General features: G+C 40.8%; 1 protein-coding gene across 9 annotated transcripts in view; it reads right to left on the bottom strand.

Moving 5' to 3' along the window:
* The window catches only part of LOC105464819 (RAS guanyl releasing protein 3), a 127,615-nt gene that overhangs the window by 77,496 nt on the left and 22,326 nt on the right, over positions 1–27,793 (bottom strand). For 2 of the 9 annotated variants that reach the window (XM_071076494.1, XM_071076491.1), the window contains exon 3: positions 15,944–16,040. The exons of 5 other annotated variants lie outside the window; for them this stretch is intronic. The gene's annotated coding sequence lies outside the window, so the exon portion shown is untranslated. Of the gene's footprint in view, positions 1–8,577; positions 9,368–15,943; positions 16,041–27,265; positions 27,352–27,793 lie in introns of those variants that run through there. 2 more of the 9 variants (XM_011712901.3, XM_011712905.3) reach the window with 2 other exon arrangements.

Here is a 27,793-nt window from a genome sequence, read left to right as displayed (position 1 = left end):
CTTGAACTAGGAGGCAGAGGTAGCAGTGAGCCAAGATTGTGCCACTATATCCCAGACTAGGTGACAGAGTGAGATTCTGTCTCTCAAAAAAAAATTTAAAAAAAAAAAGAAATACCAAGTGAATCATCTTGTATGAAAATATATTCTGGATTTTGTCCCTTACTTTTGTTACCTAAATGTAAATCCTGGATTCTACTAGACTGTATTTCCTGAAGTTTGGTTGAGGAAAATTTCTAAAACTGGTGATTAAAGCTCAAAACAATTTCCCAAATATATTAGCCTCTCATCCACAAGTTAGATGTGAGATGGTATTCCAAATAGTTGCAGAATTTTATGCATGACACATGTCTCAGTCATCTTTGTAGCTGAAAAAGACAAACCTTCAATTCTTACATAATAAATCCACCATCATTGGCTTAAGTCAACCAAAGTTCCCGCAAATTCCAAAGAGAGGTTGAAAGCAATATTCCTTCTAAAAACATAAAGAATTAAAATGCATGAGATGTTTTACACTGGTTCTGCTTCAAGGTCTGCTTGGCCCTTTTATCTATCTGTAATCATGGCCCCAAGAAACATTTCATGGGAATGAATATGATTGTCCCTCTTCGTGCCAATATTATGTCACTTCTCGTAAAAACCAAATACATTTTAAAGCAAACTGTCACTGCTAGTTAATCAGCTAGTCCAACAGTCAAGATCTTTTCCATACCTGTCACCATCTGAGATAGTATAATGATTTTTGAGTGTTGCCAAAGGCTTAGCTCTGCAGTAGCACCCTGCCAAAGATACAGAGCAGCACAGTTGAGAGAACACCTCAATAATAAAAACTGAATGTGTTCTGGGTAGAAGCTAAAAAGAGACTGCAGGGTGCAATTACAAATCCAGAGTCCAGGGATATTTCTTTGTCCTACAGCATCCTTCTAATATAAATGGGTATGTAATAGGCATGACATGACATAATATCAATTGACATCATAATATCAATTGACAAGGACAGCAGAATCCCAACTCCACAGAATGGCTTCCCTTTTCATAGAGTTTTGTTGTTGTTGTTGTTATTGTTTTGAGATGGAGTTTCACTCTCGTTGCCCAGGCTAGAGTGCAATGGCACAATCTCGGTTCATCGCAACCTCTACCTCCCGGGTTCAAGCGATTCTCCTGCCTCAGCCTCCTAGTAGCTGGGATTATAGGCATGCACCACCACACCTGGCTAATTTTGTATTTTTAGTAGAGATGGGGTTTCTCCTTGTTGGTCAGGCTGGTCTCAAACTCCCGACCTCAGGTGATCCGCCCGCCTCAGCCTTCCAAAGTGCTGGGATTACAGGCGTGAGCCACCGCACCCGGCCGAGCCGAGGGTATCAGCTTTAACATAGACACAGTGAGAGACAATGTGATTGGATGAAAAAGGCACCTACTTTGTTTCCAGGCAGACTAGGACTAGACTCTTACTCACTGACTTGTGACCTTCTACAAAGTATATGACTTCTCTAAAACTTATTTTTCTCTTCTGCAAGAGTGCTAATGCTGTCTACCTCTGAGTGATGTGAAAATAAATGTTGCTTTATTTCCTCTCTCAATAGCAGACACAATTTAAATGCCTACAAGAGAAGGAAAGTAGAAAGACAGGAATTCATTTCAGAATCAAGAGTGACTGGGGAGAGAAATGGATTACAGAGAAATCTCCAGCACCACCATTCAGACTGTGCACTGTCCTTGCCATCAAAAAATAATGATCTCTAAAACATCCTGTCAACTCAGACGATTTTGAACGGCAAGCATTCCATGCATAAATGGAATACTTTCTACTTTTAAAAAACAGAACTGAAAGCTGAGCAGAATTCAAAGTTCAGTCAAATTGAACTCATGGTATGAGTTTTCCAGAACCAAATATGGAGATTATACCCAATTCTTATTTAAAACTGTTTAAAAATTCTTGAGTAGTTTATGAGCTCCAGAAATCTATATTAACTTGAGACTTGAAGAGATTCATCCCCGATAGTCAGTTGTTAGAGTGTGGCCAGAAAAGGACATTTCTTCTTTACTCCTTTCATTCCAGGTCTAGGGAGTTCTGTAACACCAACCCACCTGTGCACATTCCTAGGAAAGAATTCCTCCTGGTGTCTTCCCAAAGTTCATTTATGTAAAAGACTCCAAAGAAACTTGGTTCAGCCAAATTTGAATTGCTGGATGGAGGGGAAATTTTTACTTTCTCAAAACAAAACAGAGAAGTGACTAAGCCAAATTTTTTTTTTTTAATGGAGTCTGATTCCATCACAGATTGATCACCTCTTTGCCTGAGTTCTTCCATAGCTTGTCACTACTCCTTTTGGTCAATTCATTAACTATTAAGGTCTCTAGCATAGTACAAACACCCCAAATGGGAAAAGGACAAGCAATTAAAACTGCATACACACAATCAAATGCAGTTGTCTGTGATTTTTGAAATGATTCAACAATAGAAAAGTAGTGACTAGGCCAGGCACAGTGGCTCACACCTGTAATCCCAGCACTTTGGGAGGCCGAGGCAGGCGGATCACTTGACATCAGGAATTCAAGACCAGCCTGGTCAACATGGCAAAACCCCGTCTCTACTAAAAATACAAAAATTAGCCAGGCGTGGTGGTACGTGCCTATAGTGGCAGCTACTCAGGAGGCTGAGGCAGGAGAATCGCTTGAACCTGGGAAATGGAGGTGGCAGTGAGCTGAGATTGTGCCACTGCACTCCCGCCTGGGTGACAGAGTGAGAATCTGTCTCAAAAAATAAAAATAAATAAATAAATAAATAAATAAATAAATAAATAAATAGTGGCTAAAACATGCTTCTGGGATTAGATATGAATTTAATTTTTTTCCATATTATTTTCCCTACATTATTAGTTTTCCGTCAAAGTTGCACTTGGAACATATTAAGAGTTGAAACTCTGAGAACACTTACAATACTTTAGCAAATCAATGGCATAATGATCTTTCCAAGGGGCTTAGAACCTACTGTGGGGTGGAGATCAAACCACCTAAACCAACAAAGATAAGGCAGCATTTGACAAATAGAGAAGACTTCAGAAAATAAAATTACCAATCTATTCAAATAGAAACTTAAAAGATGGGATATCTACAACCACAGAAATCATTTATACATTGAGTTGAATTCTCCATTTACAATAGGGGCATCAAGGTTTCTATTACCCCACATTCTACAGACTACAATCCAGGAAGGTATACTTCCAACTTACTATTTCATATTCTTTTTTTTTAAATCATAGTTGTTCCCTTTTGTCCTCTTGAAAGGTGAAGAAAATTCTGATTATCACAGTAATCACTAAAGAAAAATGCTCTTTGAGTCAGCTCAGACATTAAATGTTTTTCAGGATATTTTTTAATTTGAAGAAGGCTACCTTTCACATTCATACTCAGAAAAAGTTACTTTAGAAAGAAACTCTATAATAGAGACTCTTGTCACAAAGCTGTCCACATGTTTTTCCCCTACCTCTAAGCCCTGGTCATTACAACATGCACTGTAAAATCATCAGGCAACATGAACTGCCATTTTCATGACCTTGCCAACATTCGGATGATGCTGTCATACAATGAACTGAATGGCCATATTGGGAAACTGACAGATAGTGAAACATCTCCATTATTCAAGCAACTTAAGACTCTCTCAGTTGTGGGCAGATAATCATGCAGAGGGAAATGATCACAATGGACACTATTCATGGTGTTTAGAGTATATTATACCTCCACAGGAATAAAGGTGCTGTACCCAGGCAGAACTTTCAAGAATGCTGATGGTTTTGTTGGGCAAGGAGAGTGCACACTGAAGAGCAGACTGCAGTTTTCATATCACAGGAAACAACCAAATTGTCTCTCAAAGCTGAATGTTACATCATGCCATAGTTGGTATAACTCCAACTTGACCACATGAGTCTTCAAGACAGAAAAATGATCACTAAGTTCCTTTAAAAATAGTACCCTAAGCTAGCCAGGCACAGTGGCTCACGCCTATAATCCCAGCACTTTGGGAAGCCAAGGCGGGTAGGATCACCTGAGGTCAGGAGTTTGAGACCAGCCTGGCCAACATGGTGAAACCCTGTCTCTATTAAAAATACAAAAATTAACTGGGTGTGGTGGCGCACACCTGTAGTCCCAGCTACTCAGGAGGCTGAGGCAAGAGAATCGCTTGAACTTGGGAGGTGGAGGTTGCAGTGAGCCAAGATCGTCCCACTGCCCTCTAGCCTGGGCGACAGAGGTGGGACTCCGTCTGAAAAAAAACAAAAAAAATTACCCTAAGCAAATACTGTGTCTGCCGACTAAGCTGACCCTGTTTCCAAAGTCAAATGTCCATAGGCTTTGGAAATATCATGAGTGGCATGTCGCAAATTGGTCATCCATTCACTCTTTGCCTATCAGAAGAGAATACAAATTACACAACTTTTTACCACCAAAGATAACTCCACAGATTATGTAAGTGCATGGTCATGAAATAGTTGAAATTGGTCTTTTTCTGAAAGATGGCATAACTAACAGAAAAAGCTTGGCACTTGGAGTCAGTAGACAGGAGATACAGTTGAGCTCGGACAGTTACTTTTCCCATGACCATAGACAAGTCACTCATTTTCTCTCGTCCTCTGTTTCCTCTTGGAAAACAATGGTGATGATACACTCCCTTTTTCATGGGATTATGTCAAGGTGCAAGAAAGTGCCTTATGCCAGTATATATAAATGCAGAGGTTCATCTTCTCAATACCAAAGATGTGTTCAAAGATCAAAGCACAGTGACTCTACACACTACAGATTCTGAAGCTATAATAATCACTTGAAACAGCAAAAAAATCCAAAGACTTCAAATCCCATAGAGCAGTGGGAATATGACACTGGATCTGTTAACTCCAGAGACAGTGAGAAATCAATATCAAAGGAAAGGGAGATTCAAGAAAGTTAATTTTTTGGAAGCAGATGTCTTAGAAACACATAAGCAGGCAAAAATGAAGAAATAAAATAGGCATTGTATCCCAGAATTTGTTTCCGTATTGTAAAAGGCCCCCCAAAACGCATCAAGCATTTTATTTTCTTTCAAACGAGCTCTAGAGTATGACCTGTGGACTCTGTCGTGATTCTGAGTCCACTTCACGTGTACCCATATGACACCCCTGTACAATGCCAATTTCTATGGAAGTGAGCAATTCCTAGCAAGGACTGGAGGCAATTCCCAGGGGTTGTGGCCTAGCAAACCACATCACTGACTACTACTGAGTTGGGCTTAGTTTTAGAGGCAGCAGGCATGTGGGATTAAAGATTAAAAATTCCTCTTTCATGCTATAAATAGCTTGATCTTCAAAATGTGCAATCTTGTCAGAATGACCTTGCAGAAACATTGATAACTTTCTCAGAGATATCCACACATGGCATACTTGTGCTTGATTTTCCTCCTGATTATTCAAAGGTCCCCTGCTGATTATGTACTACCTGGTACTCGTTCCCATTATCTCCAACCCTAATTTTGACACTTAACCTAAAGTGGAGGAATGCGGGCAGCAAGCGACATTTTTAAAAGGATTCAGGAGGAGGCAGGTTTCTTAAGGGCTCTGCATGTCTGATGACCCAGAAAATCCACAGGTTCATGGCCCACCCATGAGACCGCCAGAATTTTAGATATGCAACTGGTGTGCAGAGAAGTGTGACTCAGGGTAAATGGCAGGTGCAGGCAGCGGAGAAGAGCACACCTCTCCTCCCTCCCTCCTGCCAGCTAGTCCCCTGCCCTGTGACCCACCCCCTACACCCACAGCTCAAAAAAATGGAGCAGAGTGGCAGAGTGCATGGTTTCTATTCATCAGCAACCTACTCAGACAACCAACCTTCCAGGCTGAGCACAGGGAACGGGTCTGATAATAGCTTTATCAACACTAAGCCAGCCATTTGGGGTGGGGCATGGGCGGAGTGGCTGTCTTCCAAAGGAAAGGAGTGACAGGAAAAATGGAGGGAAAGGCCAGAAGGGGCATGGGAGCCGTGTGCTGGAGGTTAATAACAAAGTTCCCAGTTGCTGTTCTTACCAACATCAGGACCGTCACTGAACTATTTTCAAAGAGAAAAACATGCCACCAGCCAGTGATCCTATAGAGCTTGGGCTTGGACTGTCCCAGGGGGAAACCTAGCCCTTCCTGTCATGGAGAGCTCGAAGAGGCCATAACACACATTGTGTGTGTAATCATATTGTGCTGGAAATACTCTCATTTGCATGTTGTGAGTTTTTAAATTTAAATGTGTGGGATTCCACTTTTATTTTTTAATGTCTACAGGTTCTACAGTCAGATCCAGGTGTCCCTCCTGTCTGTGTTACGTATGGTCAAGTAACTAAGGGGTTTCTGAACCTCGGTTTCCTATCTATAAAACTGGAATAATAATATATAGCATATAGAGTTATTGTGAGGAGACTATGAAAATAAATACACTTGTTTAGCACATCATTTGGCATAGTAGGTGCACAATAAATGTAAGGGATTGTTATTAGCATTGAAATTATTATGGTAATAGTCGTAGAAGCCTCGAGCTGTCTCTTCTGGCTCTGCACTGTGACTTCAATAAATTTGCTACAGTTTCCTCATCTTTGAAATGAAAGAGTTAAATTGCACATTCTGTCATTCCTATCCAGGTCAAAACATCTTTGAGTCAATGGATGTGCTATCTGCAAGTAAAATCATTATTTTTTACTATTTTGCTATTAATATTTTGAAAAGTCAGGGTATCATGGGTTTTTCAAAAGAGTCTGTTGGCTCTCAAAAATATAGCAGTTGGATAATTCAACTGCTCCCATTTAGACCTTCCATTTTATTATGGGAGGCTCGATGATTCCAGAGACACAGTTTCACCAGAGGGTTCTCTTCCACTATCAACCTATGGAAGAAATGAAACTATACCAGGAACAAACTCCCTAAAGAATGACTCAGGAGGACCCCCCTCCCCCAGCAGTCAGACAGGGAAGTCACAGACCACATGGCCACCGGCTGACCCAAGGACCTCACACAAATGCCATACCGAGGAACAGAGAAGAAGTTGGGACTATTTTTCCTCATTGGCCACTCTAGGTTTTGTGGATTCTTCTACATTTTAAGGAAAAGAAGGTGGAGAACTTCTCAATGTCAGGCTAGCCATTTGTTTAGACAAGGCATCTGAAAGTGCTTCCATCAGAGAACATTGGTTGGTGTGGTACTCAAGACCCACTGTGTTAAGGGAAACTCGACCACAGAAGTGGCGTGCCCTGGGTCAATTTTAATCCATTCTCCACAAACAACAAGGGGTGGTAAAGGTGGGGAGAGAATAGTGTCCCCTCATGGCAGGGGGCAGAGGGTGAAAGAAAATCGTGTAACTTGAGCCTGTTTGAGAATCCATTTGTCACACGAGGAAACAAGCGCACTCCAGGTTGTCCTAGGCTTATCACAAGCAAAACAACTATTTGGTGAGACTTCAAATAAAAACAGCCCCTCTCTACCTGCCCTCCTCAAGGTCCATGCTATCTCCAGAAACAGGAACCTGTTTGGTTATCTCCCTGCAGCCTCTGATTCAAAGACCTGTCACTTTGAGAGGTTTACGTCATCAGTTTAGAGCTCTGCCCTCTCTCTTTTCCCCTTTTGCCTTTCCTCTGAAGCATTCTGTCTGGTGACTACCAAGGAAGGACAAAAGTCGCTGAACAACAGCTCAGTTCCAGCATGGTGCCTGCTTTGCTGCTCTCCCAAGAGCAAGCGCCATTACTGCTGAATGAACCTGAGAAAGAGCCGGTCCTCTCTGTAATTTGGATGCCAGGCCTCCCAGAGTTAATCATCAGCTGCAGGCAGCACTTTCCCAACCAGGTCATAAACAAGGAAGAAACAGCCCGAGCATCACGAAAACACTAAAATAAGGAAGACCGGGGCAACTGAACATTTAAAAGTAATGAAGGTGAATTAGCTTGTTGGGGGGGAAATAAAGTAGCTATAAAATACAGCTTTCAATTAGTTGGAAACCATGCAAGAAATCTAAGTATGATTTCTAATGTGAATCTAAATATTATTGTGTCAATCTTCTATACTGCAGACAGTTCTACACAGTTAAATGAGATATTCTCAAAAATTGCATAGGAAAAGCCAAATCAGCCATACAACAAATTCACAAGTTATTTTAAACAAGTATGTTTTCAGGTTTCAGTGGTAGAAACAGATTAAAATCAAATCTAGTCATCAACTCACTTCAATGAAGTCTCTACTTCATAACCTGAATCTTGGCTTTGAACCTAAACACCATGGACCAGAAAAATTCCAAACACTGGGAAACAAACTCGCTGTTTCCTAGACAGGAGTGAAGCCACATGCCCCGTTCATCCTCAAAGTTACAAGATACCATTGCCGAAAATAACAGGTTCTGAAAAAGGGCTGTGAAAACACCAATGGCTGTTAACAGGTACAAATAAAATATCTCCTCCTATCGTGCCAGAGGGAAACCACAATCAAAATAATAAGTTTTTGGTGGCTTGCAACACACACACGTACACACACACACGGAGAGAGAATGAAAGAGAGAGAGAGAGAGGAAAGTTCTCTAGTTACTTACTGGGGTGGTTTTGTCGTGGTGGTATTTTTCACATCAGCACTCTGCCTGTCCAGCTGCCAAGTGCCGGAGCACGCCGAGAGCAGCTGTTTCCTTCAGGCTGGGGCTCTGAGTCTTAACCAGTCACATGTACCTCCTGATAAATACCGCCCGCCACCGTGCCAGGAGGTCAGAAACTGAAGATCATTCTTCTCCTCACTTGCAAACCACCTCATAACCCCTAAGTTGGCTCGGCCATCTCATAAGCATGCAGAGCAGGACATTCCACAATTTGTTTTCCTTTAGTGACAAAAGCCAAACAGCTGATAAGTCACACTGGAGGGCAGGTCACTGCAAGTGGAAAGTTAAATGTGTTTGCGTGTGTGTGTGTGTGTGCAGGGCGGGCGACTGGCAGGCTCCATGCCCTTTCATTTCACTGAAGTTTTCACTGGGGCTCTCCAACAGCAAGAGAAAGGATCACCAACTCACACAGCAGGTGGAAGTTACTCTGTGTTAACCCCGGAGTACAACTGTTTGGTTTCGTTTTCTCAGAATTCCAGGCTCCAGTTTGTTAGACCAGCCACAAGCCTGACTAAGTGGCTGGTGCTGGGGAAGGCAGACCCTCACTCATCATCTAAGAATGCTTAGGTTGGACTTCAAAGGCTGGGGCTGCTAAGCCAAGGGACTCTGAGGAGCAAATATGGGAGGGGTTAATGAAAACTATCAAAGGCAGCTTTATCAGAAGAGCTGGAAGAGCTCGTGGAAGTTATTTCAGGTGGCTTTAGACCAAACTTCCGCATTGTTATCTGTTGAATTGCCTCGAACAGTTGAGATTATCAGTGAGTGTGAATGCAAACAGAAATTATCACCAAGTCGACAACGCACTTTACAGACGCGCTGCTGCCCCCTTTGGTGTGCTGGGAACTTGGAGCAAACTGCCGTTTTCTGTGCTGCTCGCAAACATGACAAACCATCCCTGATGTTTCGTTGAATTCATATGTCTCACCTGAGCTGATGTTCCTACCCTTCCCTTTTCATCCTCCCTTCCAAGGAAAGCCCTTGAAGTATCTGACTTTGCATAGTGTCTGACCTTGGATGTCTGACTTCTTGCTATAGTAAGGGTGACACTTCCCCCAATCAGTGTCTGACACTTCCCCCAATTCAGGTATGACATACAGGCAGCCTATTTGGCAAAGTGAACATCCAGAAAAGACGGTTGAAGTCCCCCAGGGGATTTCTGCACCATAACGAGCCTGTTAAACTATTAACCCTGATTTTTAATACATAATATCTTACTCAACGTAAGAGCCTGTGTGAGTAATCTTTTATATTTAGGCTTTGTCTCATAATAATTTACAGTGTTAATCAAACCAGAAATTTCCCTCCATACAGAGGATACAGCGTTTTCTAGAATAACAGAAAAAGACAAAAACCCTTGGTCTCAGTAATTTGTTGTCAACTTTTGAGAGCCCAAAGAGCAAATGGGAAAATTTTGTAAGCACCAAAACAAATCCCTTTCTCAGCATTTAAAGTTAGGAATAGAAATAAACTTCAGATATAAAAATGCAGTGCACTAAAATACACATTTCCTTCACAGGCATTTTTGTTTATGTGTTGATGTGACAATCTTCAATTAGAAACAGAAAAAGAGGCCTACTGAGGATTTGAAACATTATTTTGATTTACTTATCCACTTGTATTTACGGTAATAGGAACTTTTGTGATCTGATGGCATCCATCAATCACTTTGTTTACAATTGACTGGGTTAATTATTCTGATGATTCATTGCATGCCACATAGTTAAAGAAAGAGAGACTTCTAGAAACTCCTCAATGCCCAACAGAGACAACAGCCTCAGGAAAGGTAAGTAGTATTAGTCCATTCTTGCATTGCTATAAATACCTGAGACTGGGTAATCTATAAAGAAAAGAGTTTAATTGGCTCGCAGTTCTGCAGGCTATGCAGGAAGCATGATACTGGCATCTGCTCGGCTTCTGGGGAGGCCTCATGAAACTGACAATCATGGTGGAAGGCAAAGTGGGAGCAGATGAGCCACATGGCCAGAGCAAGAGCAAGACAGAGAGGGGGCACTTTTAAATGACCAGCGCTTACCAGAACTCACTCACTATCGGTTGGGCGTGGTGGCTCATGCCTATAATCCCAGCACTTTGGGAGGCCGAGAAGGGTGAATCACCTGAGGTCAGGAGTTCGAGACCAGCCTGGCCAACATGGCAAAACCCTGTCTCTACTAAAAATACAAAAATTAGCCGGGTATGGTGGCATGCTTGAGCCTGGGAGGCAGAGGTTGCAGTGAGCCAAGATCAAGAGTGCACCACTGCACTGCACTCCAGCCTGGGCAACAGAGTGAGACAGACAGAAAGAAAGAAAGAGAGAGAGAGAGAGAGAGAGAAAGAAAGAGACATAGACAGAGAGAGAGAGAAGGAAGGAAGGAAGGAAAGGAAGGAAGGAAGGAAGGAAGGAAGGAAGGAAGGAAGGAAGGGAGGGAGGAAGGAAGGGAGGAAGGGAAGGAAAGAAAGGAAAGAAAGAAAAGAAAAGAAGAGAAAAGAAACTCACTCGCTATCATAAGAACAGCACTAAGAGGATTGTACCAAACCATTAATGAGAAATCTGTCCCTATGATCCAATCACTTCCCACCAGGACCCACCTCCAACACTGGAGATTACATCTCAACATGAGATTTGGGTGGGCACAACATCCAAACTATATCATAAGTGTAAAGCAGGAGTCCCCAGCCCCCATGCCATGGATAGGTACCTGTCTGTGGTCTCTTAGAGGCCAGGTTGCACAGCAGGAGGTGAGCAGCAGGCAAGCGAGCATGACCATCTGAGCTCCGCCTCCTGTCAGATCAGCTGTGGCAATAGATTCCCATAGGAGCATAAATCCTATTGTGAACTGTGCATGCGAGGGATCTACACTGCATGCTCCTTATGAGAGTCTAATGCCTGATGATCTGAGGGGGAACAGTTTCATCCTGAACCCATCCCCATCCCCCCACTCCCAGTCCGTGGAAAAATTGTCTTCCATGAAACTGGTCCCTGGAGCCAAATACATTAGGGACCACTGGTGTAGAGATTCTTTTCTAGTTCTATAGCAGGAGAGGAAGGGATGAATCCTAAATCTTCACTATGAAGCAAACTGTTAACACAGAAGCCAAGACCCAGGACCCTTTCAGTCAGAGTCCAGGACTGTGACTAAAGGTTCTACAATGACACAGCCTTGCAAAGAAATGGGGGAGAGCCCATCTTTCTGCCCACACTCCCTACCAGTTCCAAGCATTGCCTTCGACTCAAGAAGAGGTGCCCTATTCCTGTCAAGAGGCCACCTCCCACCTGGGCTTTGTGTCTCACCATGTGTCTCCCACCTGCTTAGGACTCTCAACAACAGCCATGCCTTCCCTTGCTCTCAGCGCGCACTCCTCATTAGCTAAACATGCTCACGTTCTCACATTGTCTTTATATCCCAACAGTCTTTCTGATTTTTGCTCTTTTTTTGTTTTTTGAGATGGAGTCTTGCTCTGTCGCCCAGGCTGGAGTGCATTGGTGCAAACTGAGCTCACTGCAAGCTCCACTTCCTGGGTTCACGCCATTCTCCTGCCTCAGCCTCCCGAGTAGCTGGGACTACAGGTGTCCACCACCATGCCCAGCTACATTTTTTGTATTTTTAGTAGAGACGAAGTTTCACCGTGTTAGTCAGGATGGTCTTGATCTCCTGACCTCGTGATTCACCTGCCTTGACCTCCCAAAGTGCTGGGATTACAGGCGTGAGCCACCGCACCCAGCCAGCCTTGCTCCTTTAATTACCGCCCTAACTCCTGCATTCCCTCCACAACTAAGCTCCTGAAAAAATACTTGTCTCCACCATCTCACATCCCATTTAGTCTCAACCTGCTTGTGGCTTGGCTTTTTTCCCCCACTTCACTGAAACTGCTCTTTCCAAGTCCCCAAAGACCAAAGGTAACTGAAACTTTAAAAATTTTTTTTTCTTTTAATTTTTTTGAGACGGAGTCTTGCTGTGTCACCCAGGCTGGAGTGCAGTGGCATGATCTCAGCTCACTGCAACCTCCGCCTCCCAGGTTCAAGCGATTCTTCTGCCTCAACCCCCCGAGTAGCTGCGACTACAGGCACGTGCCACCAGGCCTGGCTAATTTTCATGTTTTTAGTAGAGACAGGGTTTCACCATGTTGGCCAGGATGGTCTCGAACACCTGACCTTGTGATCTGCCCGCGTCAGGCTCCCAAAGTGCTGGGATTCCAGGTGTGAGTCATCTTACTTGAACTTTTGGCTCTGTTTGTCCCAACTGACCAAGCACCCCTTGAAAAACTCTCGCACAGTGTCTATAAAATTTTACTACTACCTCCTTCATCCTCCGGTCTGGACTTCTCTTCTGCTATCTGTCCCTTAAGTGTGAAAATCCTCTGTTCTCATCTTGCACTCTTACCATCCCTCATATGTTCTGATTTATTACTGAAGGTCTGTGGTGATTTCCTAATTAATCACCTTGCCTCCAAAAAGCCTGTCTCTGCTCTCAATGTATGTTTTACACGCTAGGACTGAAAGCCTCTCAGGGCCATCATAGGCAAGTTTGTATCCTCAGAACCTAGGACAGGGCTTGACTCCCACTCTAGCTGCCTGCTGCTTTTGTACATTTCGCTGCGGTTGCATTTCTTTCTGTATTATAATTAGGTCTACATGTGTCTGTGTTCCATCCAAAGGTTATCAACCTAAGACAAAGCTTATGACTAATTCATTTTATATCCTGCAATGCCTAATACAATGCCTGGCATGTATGAGACACATGGTGGAAACAATTCTCAATGAATAAATGAATAATTAAAGAGAAGGATCTTCTGTCTAGCCCATTAAGAAAAAAATATAAGAAAAGTTTGTAAAACTTGATTTTGTATTAGGCTACCAAAAAAAATTGTAAGTAATTTCTTTCCAAAAGAAATTGTCAGACCACATTCTATGATCACACTGTAACAAAACTATGCATTAATTACAAAAGGATAAGTCAAAAAGACCCCAAGCTCTTGGGGAAACTTCAGAGTTCTTAAAAAAAAATCATTGATTGGAGAATAAATTAAAAACACAATTACAGAATGAATGCTTAGAAGGTTTCAGTGATGAGAATACCACATATCAAATATTGGGAGACACAGCCAAAATAATAATTAGAAGCAAACTGACCCAGGAAGAAGTCAAAAAAAACCAACACATCAGTAACCATGGAAAAATGTAAAAGTTAATAAGAAATGATTTCCAAAAAAAGCTTTTAGTTTAGATTACTTACACAATCAAGTTCTCTCTGAACTTCAAACACAATTAATTCCCATGGTATATGAAGTGTTCAAGTGGACAAAAGTAACAGAAAGCTAACATAACACCCTGACTTAAAAAAAAAAAAAACTGATAAAGCATAATAAAGAACCGCACAGACTAACTTCGTATGTAAATATAGGTTACCCTAAAGATGTAAAAAGTAAGGCTGGGAATAGTGGCTCACCCCTGTAACCCCAGTGCTTTGGGAGGCCAAGGTGGCAGGATCACTTGAAGCCAGGAGTTCGAGATCAGCAGGGGCAACATAGTGAGATCCCATTTCTACAATTTAAAAAAATAGCCCAGTGTGATGGCAGATGCCTATAGTCCTACCAACCTGGGAGGCTGAGGCAGGAGGATCACTTGAGCCCAGGGGTTCAAAGTTGCAGTGAGCTATGATCACACCACTGCACTGCAGACTGGGCAACAGAGAAAAACTTTTGGATTGCCACAATCATCTTGAAAAGTCATTCGATAAAATTCAATATCAATTTTTTAATTAATAAAACAAAATTAAAAGACTGATTCTTAACATGACACTCACGTTAATTCAAATCTCAGATCAAACACAGGCATCATACTTAGTGGTAAAATACTAGAAGTATTAATGTTAAAATCAAAAACAAGAAAAGCATGCTCATTATCACTACCATCCATTTAGCACTGTTCTAGACATTTGAGCCACTGCAACCAGGCAAGAAAAAGAAATGAAAGAAGAATTTTATGAGAAAAATGGAGGCAAAAATATTCAACCTGCAGATTGAGTAATATTCATTTTCTCAATAGAACAAACTAAAATTTGCTTCTACATAATTAAAAAGTGAGGTGAACAGTTACAAATAAATATACAAAAATATATATAAAATAAGTATACAAATTAATTATTCTGGCCACAGAACAATTATATGGAAATATATGAAATTTTCTATATAACCCACAAAAACTTAGAAAATATAATAGAAAATAATTTTTGGCCAGGTGCAGTGGCTCACGCCTGTAATCCCAGCACTTTGGGAGGCTGAGGAGGGCGGATCACAAGGTCAGGAGATCAAGACCATCCTAGCTAACATGGTGAAACCCCGTCTCTACTAAAAATACAAAAAAATTAGCTGGGTGTGGTGGCAGGCGCCTGTAGTCCCAGCTACTCGGGAGGTTGAGGCAGGAGAATGGCGTGAGCCCGGGAGGCAGAGCTTGCAGTGAGTTGAGATCGTGCCACTGCACTCCAGCCTGGGCGACAGAGCGAGACTCTGTCTCAAAAAAAAAAAAAAAAAAATTTCTTAGTTATGGTATTATTGATAATAGCAACAACAAAAATAACATTTCTAGGAATAAAAAAGTGAATAACCTATATAAAAATTTAACTTTACTGAGAAAATTAAAAACAGTTTGATACATTTTTCTGTATTGGAAAATTTTTCTCTATTGGAAAACTTAACATTGTAAATATATTAATTCTCCCTCAAATTAATGTATAAATATAATCAAATTTTGCTTAAAATCCCAAAGAAATTTTCCAGACAGGTCAAAAATCCTAAAGTTTATTTTAAAGAATAAAAAACTGAGAATGGTAAAGAAAATTTTAGAAAAGAACCCTGAGGGAGATATTAGGTACTAAATAGGCTAAAAATAGCGAGAATTTAAAGTTTGGTACTGGTGCCAAAAGAAGTAGAGCAGTGGAACAGAGCCAAAAGCCCAGAAATACACATAGAAGTACTACAGTAAAATGTTTATTGTATTTGTTAAATACGGTTTTTAAACTCAGTGGGAAAAGAATGAACTATTCAATAACAGATTAAATCATTAACTATTAGGAAAAATAAAGATGCAATCATTACTTCATGCCATACACAAAGTAAGCATGGTAGACTAAAGAGTTAAACGTAAAAATGATGTACAGCCAGCACAGTGGCTCCTGCCTGTAATCCCAGTACTTTGGGAGGCCGAGGTGGGCAGATCATCTGAGGTCAGGAGTTTGAGACCAGCCTGGCCAACATGGTAAAACCCCTTCTCTAGCAAAAATATAAAAAACTAGCTGGGCGTGGTGGTCCATACCTGTAGTCTCAGCTACTCGGGAGGCTGAGACAGGAGAATTGCTTGAGCCCGGGAGGTGGAGGTTGCAGTGAGTCAAGATCGTGCCACTGCACTCAGCCTGGGTGACAGAATGAGACTCCATGTCAAAAAAAAAAAAAAAAAAAAAAAAAAAAAAATCACATACAAACTTGAAGAGCATCACGTGATTGGTTTTATAATCTTAAAATTGTTTTAATCATGATTAAATACTTTTGTCCTGAAAATGTTTTAATCACAATCACAACAGAAGGAACTATAAAGACAAAAGTTCAATATTTAAACCATAAAATGTAAGACTTATAAAAGTAAAATATAACCCAACTGTAATCAAAATTAACTTACAAATATGAGATTAAAAAGTGAAATACATATGGTAAAGGGTTAATAGTCTTAACATATAAATAGCATTTACAATTAACAACTGGATATTAATAAATAGTTCACAAGGGAAGAAATATAATGACCAATATAGACATGAAAAAGTCAGCTTCCCTAAAAAAGGAGTATAAATTAAACAATAAGATACAATTTATTATCTATAAACTTGACAAAGATGAAAAAATGAAAATTCTCAATGTTGGCAGGAGGTTTGGAAAATGGCACCTTCATACTCTACTAGCAAGAATATAAACCGTACAACATAGGGGGAAGATAATTTTGTAGTGTATATCAAAAGCTTTTTAAAATGTGAATACCCTTTAACTCAGCAGTTCCTGTTCTAGAAATATAACCCAAGAAAAGAATATAGATTGCATATGTATGAGGATATTTCACACAGCATTACTTATGCTAAGAAAATATTAGAAACAATCTATGTGCCAGAAGTAGTTGAATAAATTAGAACATATTCATAAGATGTAGTACTATGTAATTATAAAATAATGTTGAAGTGGCTGGGTACAGTGGTTCGCACCTGTAATCTCAGCACTTTGGGAGGCCGAGGCAGGTGGATCACAAGGTCAGGAGATCAAGACCATCCTGGCCAACATGGTGAAACCCTGTTTCTACTAAAAATACAAAAACTAGCCCGGCATGTTGGTGCACCTGTAGTCCCAACTACTCAGGAGGCTGAGGCAGGAGAATTGCTTGAACCTGGGAGGCAGAGGGTGCAGTGAGCCGAGATCATGCCACTGCACTCCAGCCTGGGCGATAGAGTGAGACTCCATCTCAAAAAAAAAAAAAAAAAATGTTGAAGCATATTAGTAACACGGAAAAATAGTCGGTATCGATTAAGTGAGATATACAAGTTACAAAAGTTTATTCAGTACAATTCCATTTTTCTAAGAAAATATGTGAATATGTGAAAAATCTGAAACATTATATATCAAATTTTTAACAGTGATTATTTCTGGGAGTTGGGGGTCACATGTATTTCCTCCTTCTTTATGCTCATCAGCATTTATCTACTGTTTCTGTAATAAATATTTATTAGTTCATTTTTTAATGAGATCTTTATAAAATAAGAAAAGAGATACTGGACTTACAAAGACACTTAAGTACTTCAATCATCTACACAAAGAGAAAAAAACAAATCATTTACACTAAGAGAGAAAGAAAAAAAAAGCCTCACCATCCATTAAAAAAACCAGTCACTATTTCCCAAGTCTTGCTTTTTTAACTTTCTGGTCCTGGACCCGGTATTTGACAGCAAATCTCTGAAAGGTTTCAAGGATACAGGAAGAGGGGGGAAGTGTGGTCTTGCCTGAGCACGTCTTATTCTGTTTCTCAGGGAGGTCCCAAAAGGGTCTTTGTGTCTATCTGAGACACCGCCTTAGGTAGAAATTCCCAGAAGTTACCAATCTCATACAGGCACTGTCAGATAGTACAACTTCCCCTGCCAGCAGCTCCCCACTGAAGCTATGGGTCCATTTGCCCTACGCCAAATTCCACACAAGCTGCCTCAAGTTGGGAACGCAAAACCTGCTGTTAATTTGAAGCACTAACACACACCACGTCTCATCCCATCTCTGCCTTCCTTTCCTTTCAGGAGACTTTGTATGCAACATTCTCTCATATTCCTCCAGCTCAGTAAATTCTACCTTGTGCAATCTCTTTTTCAGACACATAAACCTTTTTGATACCTTCTCTTTTTTCCTTAAAACACTTGTCTAAAAATCATGAGTGTTTTCTCTAGCCTTCTTGTTCTTCCCTCTTTCTTCCCTTTGTACTGTGTGTGGGCCAGAATAAGCATCCAGTCACAGTCAGTTAATTACAAGAGTTGTGCTAGCTACATGCTGGTAACAAATAAAAAGAAAAAAAAATTTTGAAAGCATCAGAGAGTAGAGTTTGCAACCTCTAAAACTCCTGAATGAAACAAATCAATATCAATAACTGAAAAAATATATAGTGCCTATGTTCAATGTGCATTGTATTTAGGGATTCATCAAAGTACTTGATGAAAATCTCTGCTCTCAATCTCTCTGGGAGAAAAGAGGAACGTGTAGAAAGGCATATATAAGTAATCATAATTATTATAAATGATACCAAGTAGAATTTATTAATATATATAGTTAGTACGTTACTAATATATAACAAGCTAACACCTGTGCAAAACACTCATTTAATTCTCATAGTAATGATCTAAGGAGATGCTATTATTACCCCTAGATGACTTTTTGTGAGGTTAACTAGGCTGCCCGCAACTAGTGAGCAGCAAAGAGGGATGTAAACCCAAGTCTGTCTGACTTCAAACCCTGAGCATTTGCCTCCCCAGAATGAGTGAGCAGCCATAGAAGTTTTCCTCCATTGAAATCTCTCTTTTTTTTTTGGAGACAGAGTTTCGCTCTGTTGCCCAGGCTGGAGTGCAATGGCACAGTCTCAGCTGACTGCAACCTTCACCTCCCGGGTTCAAGTGATTGTGCTACATCAGCCTTCCGAGTAGCTGGGACTACAGGTGCCCGCCACCACACCAGGCTAATTTTTGTATTTTTAGTAGAGACAGGGTTTCACCATGTTGGTCAGGCTGGTCTTGAATTTCCGACCTCAGGTGATCTGTCCACCTCAGCCTCCCGAAGTGCTGGGATTACAGGCGTGAGCCACCATGCCCAGCCCCCTCCACTGAAATCTTAAACCCCTCAAAGTTGTCCATGAGGGTTGGGGTAAACTTCTTTCAAACTCCTATTAATGTCAATAATTGGACCTCTTCCCATGAATCACGAATGTTCTTAACAGCACCTAGAAAAGTGAACCCTTTTCAGAGGGATTTCAATTTATTCTGCTCCTTTCAATTTACTCTGGTCACATCCATCAGAGGAATCACTATCTATGGTAGCTATAGCCTTACAAAATGTGTCTCTTAAATAATAAAACTTGAAAGTTGGAATTACTTCTTGATCCATGAGCTGAGAATGGATGTTGTATTAGCAAGCATAAAAACAACAGTTATCTCTTTGTACGTCTACATTAGAGCTCTTGGGTGACCAGCTGCAATGTCAATGAGCAATAAGAAGCGATCTTTTTTTTTTTTTGAGCAGTAAGTCTCAACAATGGGGCTAAAATATTCAGTATACTGGCTGTAAACAAATGTGCTGTTATTCAGGTTTTGTTGTTCCATTTATAGCGCAAAAGCAGAATAGATTTAGCATGATTCTTAAGGGCCCTAGGATTTTCAGATTGGCAAATGAGCACTGGCGTCAACTTAAAGTCACCAGCTGCATTAGCCCCCTAACAAGAGTCAGCCTGTCCTTTGATGCTTTGAAGCCAGACATGGACTTCTTTCTAGCTATGACAGTCCTAGATGGCATCTTCTTCCAATTTAAGGCTGGTTCATCTACATGGAACATCTGTTGTATAATGTAGCCACTTTCATCAATGATCTTAGCTAGTACTTGTGGATAACTTGCTGCAGTTTCTCCATCAGCACTTACTGTTTCATCTTGTACTTTACTTAATAACATGTTTGTTTGTTTGTTTGTTTTTGACACAGGGTCTTGCTCTGTTGCCCAGACTGGAGTGCAGTGGTGTGATCATAGCTCACTGTAGCCTCAAACTCCCGGGTTGAAGCGATCCTCCCACTTCGGCCTTCCACCTTGTGCTTTTATGTTATGGAGATAGCGTCATTCCTTAAGCCTTATCAGCCAACCTCTGCTAGCTTTAAACTTTTCATCTGTGGCTTCCTCCCCTCTCTCAGCCTTCCGAGAATTGAAGAGAATTAGGACTTTGCTCTAAATTAAGCTTTGGCCGAAGGAATATTGTGGCTGATTTGATCTTCTGTCCAGACCACTAAAACTTTCTTCATATCAGCCATAAGGCTGTTTTGCTTTCTTGTCATTCATGTGTTAATTGAAATAGCACTTTTAATTTCCTTAAATAACTTTTCCTTTGTAGTCACAATTGGCTGTTTCGCACAAGAGGCTTTCATCACGCCCTCCTCACTAGGCTTCATCATGTCTAGCTTTCGATCTAAAGTAAGAAAATTGTGACTCTTTCACTTGAACAATTAGAAACCATTATAAGGTTATTAATTGACCTAATTTTAATATTGTTGTGTCTCAGGGAATAGGGAGGCCTGAGGAGAGGAACAGAGGTGGGGAAATGGCCATTGGGTAGAGCAGTCAGAACACGCATAGCATTTATTGATTAAGTTTGCCATCTTATATGGGTGTGGTTTGGGGTACCCCAAAACAATTACAATAGTAACATCAAAGATCACAGATCACAGGCTGGGTATGGTGGCTCACACGTTTAATAATCCGAGAGGCCTAAGTAGAAGAATTGCTGGGGCCGAGGAGTTTGAGACTAACCCGGGCAACATAGTGAAACTCCATCTCTTCAAAATGTAAGAACATAAATCAGCTGGGTGTGGTGGCACATGCCTGTAATCCCAGCTATCCACTTAGCTAAGGTGGGAGGATCACTTGGGCAGGGGAAGTCGAGGCTGCTGTGAGCTGTGATTGGCCACTGCACTCCAGCCTGGGCAACAGAGCAAGACCCTGATCACAGATCACCAAAATAGAGATAAAATATAATAATAATTTAAGGTCAGGCACGGTAGCTCACATCTGTAATCCCAGTGCTTTGGGAGGCTGAGGCAGGTAGATTGCCTGAGCTCAGGAGTTCAAGACCAGCCTGGGCAACATGGTGAAACCCCAACTCTACTAAAATACAAAAAATTAGCCAGGTGTGGTGGCATGTCCCTGTAATCCCAGCTACTTGGGAGTCTGAGACAGGAGAACTGCTTGAACCCAGGAGGCGGGGGTTGCAGTGAGCCAAGATAGCACCACTGCACTCCCGCCTGGACAACAGAGCAAAACTTCATCTAATAATAATAATAATAGTAATAATTTAAAAGTTTGAATATTGCAAGAATTACTAAAATGTGACAAAAGAAATGAAGTAAAAACATGCTAATGGAAAAATGGCCCTAATAGACTTGCTTGATGTAGGGTTGCCGTAAACTTTCAATTTGTAAAAAAACTTAGTATCTATGAAGTGTAATAGAACACAGCACAGTAAAATGAGGTATGCACATGTACAAATAAAAAGAACGAAAGGGCTGGGCGCGGTGGCTCATGCCTATAATCCCAGCAGTTTGGGAGGCCGAGGCAGGCGGATCATGAGGTCAGGAGTTCGAGACCAGCCTGGCCAACATGGTAAAACCCTGTATTCACTAAAAATACAAAAAATTAGCTGGGTGTGGTGGCAGGCACCTATAATCCCAGCTTGCTCGGGAGGCTGAGGCAGGAGAATTGCTTGAACCCAGAAGGCAGAGGTTGCAGTGAGCCGAGATTGTGCCATTGTACTCCAGCCCGGGCGATAATGCGAGACTCTGTCTCAAAAAAAATAAAAAGAAAAAAAAAAAAAGAATGGAGGAGCAGACGGTCTCTACCAGAGGAGGACTGCAGGAGGCACCTCTATACCCCAGCCTCTGTGGGCCCCCCTGTCTTCAGCATCCTGGAGAAACTCCCAAATTTCCAGACAAATTGGTCCAGATTAACAATCATCTTCCCCTTTCAGTTCTCTTTCTTTTCCCTGTCTTTTAGCTCTTCTCTTTTCTTTCCTTCTATTAAACTTCATTTACTTTTTAAAACTTACTAGCTTTAGCATAATCGCATTTCTTTATTATAATTCACTTAAATTTACCTTTATGGCAGTGTTTTTCTCTTAACATTTTCTGTCCATCTAATTATCTTCTATAAACTAGCCTAGATTTCTAGCTGAAGCTGGATTCAGTAAAACCTGAGAAGGAAAATTTAGCGTTCATGCCACAAAACACCTTGTTTAGCATAATTACTCACATAAAACTTGCTCCCCCAATTATTTTTATTTCAAAACCTTGATTTGACAGCAACTTTCATTCATTTTTGAGGCTCTCACTCCTATAAACTGCAGATGAGTGGTAAAGGTAGTCTGAATCTAGATCTTCTGAAATGCCACTGTTGATTCTGGAATTCTTTTCATTCTTGAAAAGAGTTTCTTATAGTAAAATAAATAAATAAATAAAAATCCTGAGGCAACCTCTGCATTTTTCTGAGAATCATTTTAGTGTGCAGAGAATACTATAAGGAGAATTTTCAGATTTATGACTTCCTTTCTATTCAAGCATCAGCATAGTTGCTATTTCAAAGCAGAAATACAAAGCTGATTCAGGGATAAATGACACAACGTAAATATTTAAATTCTTTTCCTTGAAATGTGTGATAGCTTAATGCATGAGGTGGGGAGTGCAATTTGATCTTCATAAGAACCACAGGAAAAGTGCAATTAGAAACTCTACATCCGGCCGGGCATAATCCCAGCACTTTGGGGGGCCGAGGCAGGTGAATCCCCCAAGGTCAGGAGTTTGAGACCAGCCTGACCAATATGGTCGAATCATGTCTCTACTAAAAATACAAAAATTAGCCAGGCTGTGGTGGCAGGCACATGTAATTCCAGCTACTTGGGAGGCTGAGGCAGGAGAATTGCTTGAACCTGGGAGGTGTAGGTTGCAGTGAGCCGATCACACCACTGCGCTCTAGCCTGGACCACAGAGCAAGACTGTCAAAAAAAAAAAAAAAAAAAAAAGAAAAGAAAAGAAAGAAGGAAAAAGGAAATAAACCTCTACATCCTCTAGTTCTCAAATGCAAACTCAAGGCTTCTTCTGCCTCTTCTGCTCATCTTTGCATCACAGCCTCACTCTAAATCAACAATCAACACAGGCCTCCTTTTGAGTCCACTAAGCTGTTCTGGGTTCACATGGCAGTCCACTAGCACTGGCTGGAGAATGGCTGGAGAATGATGCTCACTTTCTTTCTTCCTTTCTTTTTTTTTTTTCCTCTTTCCAAATGAATGAATTTTTACATCATGGCTGTAATTATAAAATAGCCATGTTAATTTGATACCAAATCCATCTGCTCAACGTTGTGCATAATTTGAAACAATGTCAATGTTCCAGCTAATCGCTTTTGCTCTTCACTTTAATTACCAGATTATCCAAACCCAGCTAGCTAACTACAAGTCCTATTTTCCAGCCTTAGTGCCAAACCCCTTGCTCAAGTTTTAATTCAACCATCACAGCCTCTTGGTTATAACCCCGTGAGGCCTGGGCTTTTAACCTCATTTCCATTATTCCATGTCTTTTTCTGAAGTATCACTCCCTTTGTCATACATTTCTTAAATAGCACCATGATTTACTTATACTGTATTTGCTCAATCTTTTGGCTGCAGTCTCGGTATTACTTATAACTTTGTGTGTAGAAAATCTTTGGATAAAATATTCTTGTGACTTCCTGGAAATCCATAGCAGAGTAAGAATCTGCCAAGGAATGAGGATCTAACATTATTGCTACAGGATTTCTTATTTGTAGATCACAAGACATAAACTAAGAACGCACTTTCAGAAACACATTTTAAAAAGTGGTAGGAGCCAGACACAGTGGCTCACGCCTGTAATCCCAGCACTTTGGGAGGCCAAGGCAGGTGGATCATTTGAGCTTGGGAGTTCAAGACCAGCCTGGCCAACATGGTGAAACTCCCGCCTCTACTAAAAATACAAAAATCAGCCAAATATGATGGCGGGCACCTGCAATTCCAGCTACTCAGGAGGCTGAGGCAGGAGAATCACTTGAACCCAAGATGTGGAGGTTGCAGTAAGACGAGATCATGCCACTGTATTCCAGCCTGGGTGACAGAGCAAGACTCTGTCTCAAAAAATAAATAAAATAAAATAATAAAATAAAATAGTGGTAGGGAAATTTCCAGTTTTCCCTAACATTTTAGTTAAAAAATGAGTCTTCTCAAAGCTCATATTTGTGATTGCCAGTCTCGTTAATAAAAAGTAATAGATCAGTTTAGGCTGGGGTAAAACTTCTCAAATCGAGAGGCAGGGGATTGGAAGTGAGGGGTGGGTCTTGATTCCCTAATCTAGACCATCAGCAGTATAAAGCTCAATAAAGCTTCTTGGTTGGTGGAAATAAACACATGGCAGTGAGAAATCAATGCAGAGGAGCACGGATTGCAACACTTGAAAACTATCAACCTAAGCAGTGAAGTTTGATAGGGATTTGAATTCCTGTAAATCCTTTTAGACTTACATACTAATGGCCAGAATACTCACATTATCACATTGAAGGATAGTTTTGTTTCCTTGCTTGTCCTTATTGACAAGCAGGACTCCTGTGTGTGTGTTTCATGTTATATTTAAATCTGGCTGGGTGTGGTGTTTCACACCTGTAATCCTAGCACTTTGGGAGGCTGAGGCAGGCGGATTGCCTGAGCTCAGGGATTCAAGACCAGCCTAGGCAACAAGGTGAAATCCTATCTCTATTAAAATACAAAAACATTAGCCGGGCATGGCGGCGTGTGCCTGTAGTCCCAGCTACTCAGGAGGCTGAGGCAGGAGAATTGCTTGAACATGGGAGGTGAAGGTTGCAGTGAGCTGAGATCATGCCATTGCACTGCAGCCTGGGTGACAGGGCGAGACTCTGTCTCAAAAAAAAAAAAAAAAAAAAATCTAAAAAACAATACATGCCCACTGTAGCAAGTTGAAGAGTACAGACATATACATAAAGAAAAAATGTAATAACCCTCTTTCCTATCCATTCTCATTTCACTGAGATAACACACATCTTTCTCTATCCTGTACCAAAATGCAACATGGGATAGAAAAGGGTATCTCCTATATATATATGTATGGGGTTCCATTTTCAAATACAACTTTCAAAACCCCATTACTCTGTAAATTGATTTTTCCCTTAATAATGTATCATGGTCATTTATATTGGCTCCAAAGTCAATCATACAGACTTGATTTATTCTTTTTAATAGTTGCATTCTACTCCACAGTATAGTTATATGATAGTTTATTCATTATCTGAATATTTAAAATGTTCCCAGTTTTTGCTTCTATGAGCAGTGTTGCACTAAGCATCCTGGTACATGTATTTTTAGTTGCTAGTGCTTTTATTTCCATTGTATAAAGTTCCAAAATTGGGAGTATTGGGATTGCAAAGTTATTCATTTACAATTGACAAAGATTCTTTCCTTGACCAAACTCTAGCCAGGCTCCCCTGAGCTCTCTTCTCAACTAGGCCTCAATCCTGGCCTATAAAGACTTGAACAAACTCTCATATGGAGTTTGGAGAGAACTCAAGGCTGCCAAAAAATTTTATTGCTTGTTCCAGTCAACACCAGAGGATAAGGCCTCTGTCCCCCAGTCTCTCTGGAAAGACAGAATCCTAACTTCAGCATCTTCAGCTAGCAGACACAGCTGGCTTTATTGCATTTACACTGACCAACCCTTTGTAATTTTTCACTTTCCTGACTTTACTGAGGCCCTCCTTGTCCCCTCCCCACTCCCTTATTCTCCCTTAAAAATGCCCAGTCACTTCTGTACAAATCAAAGTTAAGCTCAGTTCACACTGGACTGTTTTCCCTATTATAATAGTTATAACTGATTAAAATGTCCTTACCACTTTAATTAGTGTCTGGCTTTGTTTACCTTTAATGCTCTATATTTCCAGTTATTTTTCCAAAAATGAACTAAAAGCAATGCAAAGTTATAGATTTAAAAGGTCTCGGCCGGGCGCAGTGGCTCACGTCTGTAATCCCAGCACTTTGGGAGGCCGAGGTGGTTGGATCACGAGGTCAGGAGATCGAGACCATCCTGGCTAACACAGTGAAACCCCATCTCTACTAAAAATACGAAAAATTAGCCAGGCGTGGTGGCAGGCGCCTGTGGTCCCAGCTACTCGGGAGGCTGGGGCAGGAGAATGGTGTGAACATGGGAGGCAGAGCTTGCAGTGAGCCGAGATCACACTGCACTCCAGCCTGGGCGACAGAGTGACAGAGCAAGACTCCATTTCAAAAAAAAAAGAAAAAAAAGTCTGAGAAATGTCCACTTTGAGGATCAAGATTATAATATGAGAGGCTCTAAAAATGTATTTCAACATTATATCCCACCAGGCATATTTATGAAATCATTTATGTTAAAAATGTTAGCTTTGTTTTTCATGTAGAATCATAATTTAAAAAAAAAAGTATCTTAAATCCAACTGATTAAAATACATTACAGTTAAAAGTTAGCGTCTATTTGCCAGGTGTTAGTCTTTATTATCTGCACATACCACAATTTCGATGAACTCTAAAGATCACTGAAGCCATGGAATCAATTGCTGATTGGGTAAAAGCAATATTTTGTAATGAGCAAATGTGAACTGATGTGCTATTAAGGACAAAAATGTTAAGGTTGGACTGAAAACATTTTATTGTACTTTCACAGCATGCAGTGGTGCTGGTGGAAAAAGGGTCAGTCACCTTCTCACTGTTTCTACCTTATTTTCTGCACTGTGGCCTTGGAAACTGAAGAGCCAGCTCTTCCACATACCATCTGAGGCAGGAATAGGGTCCACTATCTAAACAGGGGCAAGGGGCACCCCGTGTCTACAGCTACACTCCTCCTGGCATGGAATTGTATCTATACCCACCTCTTCTGAATTACATGGCTTCACCACATAGTTTGATTTGGGGCTTTGTAGTGAGAGGTTGAAATATATCTGTCTATATTTTTAATAGCATATATATTCCATGTTACTGTTAACTGATATGGCTACACCAGCCAACACATTCTAAAACACAAACAACTGAGCACAAGGTTCCCTGCTGCACAGAAAAAATAATAAATTATATTCAATATAAATTAAGGGAAAATTATTCACATTGCCAAAGCATTCTTTGTTTTAGAAAGCTACTCATTAAAGTATTACAAGAAATGTGTGCACCCCTGGTGCACTAAAAATGGCATTCAACCAACCAAAATTCAACTCATATGATTCAAGAACACATTTATTAAGTAAAATAAACGTAAGTCCGATTTTGGACCCAACTTACTGGTCCAGATGGTCTGTATCCTTTCTTTCAGAACAACAAAAAAGGTAGGCAAGCAGTTCCTAGCTGCCTGTGATAGACAGCTATTTCACAACCTCCCCAGGGTGCTCAAAAGTCACCTGCTATAAATAGCTCCTCAGCGCTCACATTAGAGTCTTCAGTTGAAGGGCCAGGTGAAAATATAAATTGCCTGAAATATGTCCCCTCCATTCTAATTCCATAGGCTACTATTTGCTGAAAATTCCCAGTAATCCTCCTGACAATTTCACTATAAATACACTTAGAAACTTTTTAAAAGCATTTTCTAAACTAGTAGGAGAGGTAGTGTGGTGAGGCGTAAGAATGCTGCCCACTAGGAACAGGAAACCAGGATTCTCGTTCCCCAATCAATCACTTAAGAGCCAAGTAAGTCACTTAAGCCTTTAAGAATAAAATTCCTCATTTGTGAAAAGGAAATGATAATGCCCAACTCAAAGGGTGGCAGTGAAGGTTGGAAATAATGCATTCCACATCAGGATTTCATCTTATAAA

This window comes from Macaca nemestrina, chromosome 13, assembly GCF_043159975.1.
Source record: "Macaca nemestrina isolate mMacNem1 chromosome 13, mMacNem.hap1, whole genome shotgun sequence".
Classification (NCBI taxonomy): domain Eukaryota; kingdom Metazoa; phylum Chordata; class Mammalia; order Primates; family Cercopithecidae; genus Macaca; species Macaca nemestrina.
This window is presented reverse-complemented; position numbering and strand designations above follow the sequence as displayed.